Here is a 6,000-nt window from a genome sequence, read left to right as displayed (position 1 = left end):
ATGGCACTAAAGACATTAAATATTCTGTCATATCATTGACGTGTAGAAGGATGACATTTGACAATATATTCTAGCATTTGAGCAAGTGGGGAAAATGGGGTCAAGCATTTTTCTTTTGTCCAATAACCAAATAATCTTCAATTAATTAGCGGGAGTATAGTGCTTGCTATCTTCGTCACTTTAATAGTCAAAAAATTGTAACAATAATAATGCACAGATGGCATTCGTTTTGGAAAGATGACAAAATAAAGAAAGGACAAATAACTTACTGTAGTTAAAGGGACTGTTATTAAATATATATATATATATATATATTAATGATGATGATAATGATATTAATATTAGTGGCAGGTAGTGACAAGTCAAAAAAAAAAAATTTAATAGTGTTATCATCACATTATATACTAGACTAAAATTGCATATATAAACTAGAGCACTTGTAACAATGGAAAAAATAAAGAATTAAATTTAGGTATTTAATTTTATATATTTAATATAATTTTATTCAATTAAATTAAAATATATAAATTTTAATATGTTAAAATATTTATAATAAAAATTTATTATAAAATAAATAATTATAAATAATATATATATTAATTTAATTAAAAATAAGTACTTTAAGCACACATATATTTAATTAAACTAGCACAAGTTTACCCCAAAAGACCTAAAAAAACCTTACCAAAAGTCCAAAACACGATGAGAGGGGATAGAGTTGTGTTTTCCCCTAAACACGGCAAGACCACTAGTGATTTTTGCCGGGAAGGCTTTCGTAGTTTTAAAATTTTCTTCCGAGCGGAAGAAGAGAGAGAGCATAAAGTGAGTACTGGCGGTGGTGGGGTAAAGTGACTCATTCTTGTGAGAGGAAGATTTGGATTTGGATTCTTGAATTGGTATGCTTCTGTGAAGTCCCCATCGTCTTCCTCCTCACTGTGCTTCACTCTGTAAGCATTTGATTCGCCATTTTTACTTTCGAACAAGATTATCCTTGTAAACACCATCTTTTGAGAGGCCTTCTTCGTCTCTGGGTATGGCTTTTTTTTTTTCCCTGTTTCTTGATATCCTGTTTGTTTTTGTATAGTTTGTTCATCCTCTTTGATCGAGTAAACTGTATCACTTCATGACCTTCGACGGCTTGTCCTGTTTGATCTTAATTGGGGGAAAAAAATTATTAGATTCATTTTGAATTTTCTGGATCTTGTATTCTTGTTTGCTTTTTAGTCAATGTTCTGGGACCATATCTCTTTCCAGACTCTCAATCAAGCACCCCCATTATTCATCTATGAAATGACTTCTTCGCATATTGAAGATTATGCCGCTAATATGGCAACTCTTTTCGTTCCGTCGATTACTTACCAAACCGAGCCTCCAAAATTTGCTTTTGGGTTAGAAAATATGCGGCAAAGCTTGTGGGAGCTAAATTTCAGTATTTATAGCATTTCTGGGTTCATATAGATCAAGCAACTAGTCTTTCTATGCTCGACTAGTTCTTTTTGAGAAGATTAGTTGTGATTTATTAGTTTTAAAAATGTGTTACAAAGATTATGGCAGGCAAACTGGCCCTTTTTACATTAGAGTTTTTTTTTGGGGTCCTGTTAAATAATTTTTTCAAAGCCTATAACAGACATGGGAAATGTAATTACACTGACGTAAAAATCCAAATAGATTTTACAATCTAACGGCCCCAACCCATGCTATTTCTGTAAAAACGAAAAGAAAAATCTCATCATTGCTTATGTTTGTCATCTACAGGTTGGTAAATTTGCATGTAATCTGATGGAGACTTGGTAGCATGAGATATCAAGTTTCACATTAATGTAGTATGAGAGATGAAGTATTTAAGTGGGTTGGTTTAACCCACCTCAGCAGCTAGCTTTTGGATTATGGTTCCCTATCTCACTTGGATATCCCATCATAATTTCATGGTTTATCAATATGAGCTGGGACATATGTTGCGTGAAAATTTCTCAGGTAGAACTCAGGCACCTAGGCTATTTTTCCCTTTAATGTAATTGTAAAACTCTTGATGTATGAGCAACTTGCTTACACTGGGATGAAATCGGAATGAATTCTTCTTTTGCTCATAACTGAACAGAAAATATTTGGTGGTCCTAAAACATATGAATGTATTTCTCTGGTGTTGATGTTAAACTCCCTCTTTATAATCATGAATATTTGATTTCATTTCATTTCATCCAGAGAATAATCAGTCATCCTTTTCCATTTTTTATGGTGCTGATACTGCAATATCTTTTTGATGACCCAGAATCATATTTCTCTGGTGTTGATGTTAAACTCCCTGTTTATAATCATGAATATTTGATTTCATCTCATTTCATCCCGAGAATTATCAGTCATCCTTTTCCATTTTTTATGGTGCTGATGCTGCAATCTTTTTGATGACCCAGAATCAAGCCTTTTTGATCCACAAGCATTATGCTTAAAATGTGCCACGTCACAGTACACTTTGTAGATTGTAGGTTTGTTAATGGGGTTTGAAAGCTTCATAATTCATTTAATAATTATGCTGATATGACCTTATAAAATTCATATTTGACATCTCACCTAATTCTGTTAGCTTCTTCCTGTCATATACAGCATGATTTAGGTTTCTGTGATTTGTTGCCATCTGTAATTCTGAAATTATGAAATATCATCACATGAGTGACAGTGGAGTCCACATTATTGAAGTGATTTATTCTCCTTCTCTTGACCTTCTCTTTTCTCTGGACAATGGTGTGATGGAATTTGAGCTGTCAAATGGTATAATTAGGAGAAACTAGAACTTAAGGAACCTATGGATGACAAATACATGTGTAAGAGGAAGGGAAAATATTCTGTATCTCTTGAGATTTATATTCTATTCCAATACACAGCACTTTATTTATATTTCTTATATCTGATAATTGACATGCCAAGGTGCAAGTATTCCGAATGCATTGGAGAGTCCAAATTTGCTGAGTCATTACTTCTCCATTATTCTTAAAAGTTTGGTTAATGATAGAGTACAATGACGTCGTTCAATTCATGTAGCGAACCCCACCTAGTAAAATAAAGCTTCTTTTTCTTGTTGTTTTTGTAGTATTACTTTTCCATTGTTACTTGACTGCTTCAAGTTAGACTTTTATGTTGCTTCTACACTTGAAAACTCAACCTCTAAGTAATCTCCAAACTAGGGAAAATGATGAAAGATAGGGGGGAATTATTTGGAGTATGTCAATGATATATACAGGCAATTATTTGTGAATCAGGAATCAAATCACCAATAAATGATACTCTTTATTAAAATTTCCTTAAGCATGGAATTGGGATCAGAATAGTGGAAGTGGAACTGAAAAAAAATAGGTTGTTTGGTATACTTTATCTTACTTCTCTAGAGAATTCAGTTCCATCAAAATTGGTGGAACTCATTTCCACTTTCATACCTACGGAACCCACTTCCTCCCTTACTTTCTTCATAAAAAATGACCAACTTTCATGTACCACCAAACATGTTTTAAAACCTCATTTTTACCTCACTTCCTCTTCCTCTTTCACTTCCGTAAAAAACTCTTCCATGCTATGGGTTGTTTTTACATGTTTCTAGTTTAGTTAATAACCTTAAGTTCAAGGCTTTACATAGACCTTGTGATGAAATAAAATACATAAATATTTGTTTTTTCCTTCTATCTCTTTATTCTATCCACTTTTTCTTCCTGCCTTCTCCCCCTTATCCTATATCCATCTGTTATGACTTTTCATTCTCTGATGAAAATCCTTTTGTTGCTTTAAGAGTTCAGAAGCAATATATTGATTGCCCTTACTATTCAGCTTAATTTTATGTGGTTATGTGCTGCTATTTATGGCAGTTATTTGTATTGAGCAACTCTATATTCCAGGGGTTAAACTTGTGAACAAGGTTTCCAAATCCATGGCCTATGGGCACTACTTACCCCAGGAATGGAAACACAGCCCCAGTGAGGATGAAAACTCCACTAATGGTTGTTTTGATTGCAACATCTGCTTAGACTTTGCTTGTGAACCGGTAGTTACTCACTGTGGCCACCTTTGCTGCTGGCCCTGCATCTACAAGTGGCTTCATCTTCAAACTGATTCCTTAACATCTGATGATGAGCACCCTCAATGCCCAGTTTGCGAGGCTTGTATATCCTCTGCCACAATCATCCCACTTTATGGTCGAGAGCAGGCCTCATTGGCTCAAAGTGATCAGTACCATGATGAGAAGGCATCATTAGGTGAGACATTTTTATACCACCAAGACCACCTGCTACCAGTGTTGAAGCTCCATTGGCATTTTCTCCTCCTCCTCGAAACCCTCATCAGAATCAGCGTTCTGTTACTTCTCTAGACCATGAGAACGCTTCATCTCCACTTATGGTTAATCTTGATACTAGGTTGATGCCACCAGGTTTTCATCACCCTCTGCATGGGATGTTTGGAGAGATGGTGTATGCTAGAGTGTTTGGCAACCCAGAATATGTATTCGCATATCGGAATTCTTATCATCTTGTGGAAGCCAACAGCCCCAGATTGAGAAGGCAGGAGATGCAGGCAAACAAATCATTGAAAAGAGTATCAATTTTCTTGTGTTGCTGCTTGTTTTGTGTCTTCTAGTGTTTTGAGAATGTAGTAGTTGAGATGATTTTCTCTACTTCTTGTGAGGTGGTATTGTCTATGAGTTTTGTAACATTCTGTATTATGCTTCTTCTTGTTTTTTTCTTTTCTTTCTTTCTTTCTTTCTTTCTTTCTTTGTTTTTTTTTTATGTGGCACCCGGGATCCTAGGTTTGCCTGACTCAAGCTGAAGGGACTTGATTGGGCCAAGACTAATCTGAATAGAGCTCTTGTGGGCCCCTTCTGGGTGTCAAGCTCTCCCACCAAGTATTTAATGCAGTTACATGTCTAGGATTCAAATTCAAAACCTCTAGTTAAGCGGTGCTTGGTGGTTGTTTGTTGTTGAATTAGGCTAGTGAACGTGTTTTTCACCATTTATAGTACGCGAAAAATGGAGCTTGATGTTGCAGAAAGTCACGGAATGAGAGTAAGCAAAACTTCTTTGCCCTTTTCTTTTCTTTTTTATTTATTTATTTTGGTCTCCCCTGAAGTGGATAAGATTTACGTATGTAAGCTTGTGCTGGTTAAGTGGATTCGTTTTTTATATCCATTTTTGAGATATGCAGTTAGTGTATATTCTGGTGTTCAAACAAATAGGTCAGACATATTTCTCTATGTAATGTGAGAAACTAATTGTAATGTAATGTTCATATTTATTAACTGGTTGTTTGAAGATTGATATTTTGTATTCATGCATTTATATTGTAAAAGAACGTGACCACGCGACAATTTTTAATTTAATTTATAGTCAATGTATGTTCTTAAAAATCATTATTCATAAATAAAAGTACTTCTTTGAGAAATAAATGAAAGATCAACAATAAGTTTTGGGTTGTTGATGTTGCCTCCAGCCTATAGGTTTGGTTAAAGACAATGTTTTAAGAACTCAACTTGATAGTTAGACCAGTTCAATCTCTGCTTACCCTAATAAATGATCTAATTTTATGTTTTGAACAATTCTGAACCAATTCAAACTGACTACTAAAATTTAAAAGCTTGGAAACCAGAGTTGAAATGAAACTGGACTAAGTGTTTGAGAATCGAATATAATATTTCTTTGCAACAATATTCTTATTGTATGAGTTTGGAATTTACTTTCGATTATTTGGAATTTATTACTATTATATGAGATTATTAACTCATTGTGAAATATATGACTAGTTAAGATTATGTTTATGTTGTTTAATAATTTGATATGTTATCAGTTGTATTATTTTTAATTTAATTATGAAGTTGCTGATTCAACGTATAATTGAACTAGCTGAATTGTTAAATCCGTGATCCAATGATATCTTTGATTTAATATCTGATTCAGATTTTAAAATATTGGTTAAAGAAACTTGAAATTAAATTAATTGAAGAAAAAGAAATTAAGATTTAATTCA

General features: G+C 33.8%; 1 pseudogene; it reads left to right on the top strand.

Moving 5' to 3' along the window:
• Nucleotides 1-705: 705 nt before the first annotated feature.
• On the top strand, nt 706-5,275 carry LOC129284761 (E3 ubiquitin-protein ligase RMA1H1-like; annotated as a pseudogene).
• Nucleotides 5,276-6,000: the final 725 nt, after the last annotated feature.

The sequence above is a fragment of the Prosopis cineraria genome, unplaced genomic scaffold (assembly GCF_029017545.1).
Source record: "Prosopis cineraria cultivar Desert tree isolate PC_DT_omini unplaced genomic scaffold, ASM2901754v1 PC11, whole genome shotgun sequence".
Classification (NCBI taxonomy): Eukaryota; Viridiplantae; Streptophyta; class Magnoliopsida; order Fabales; family Fabaceae; genus Prosopis; species Prosopis cineraria.
The sequence above is the reverse complement of the archived record's forward strand: the minus strand, read 5'-3'. Positions and strand labels throughout refer to the sequence as shown.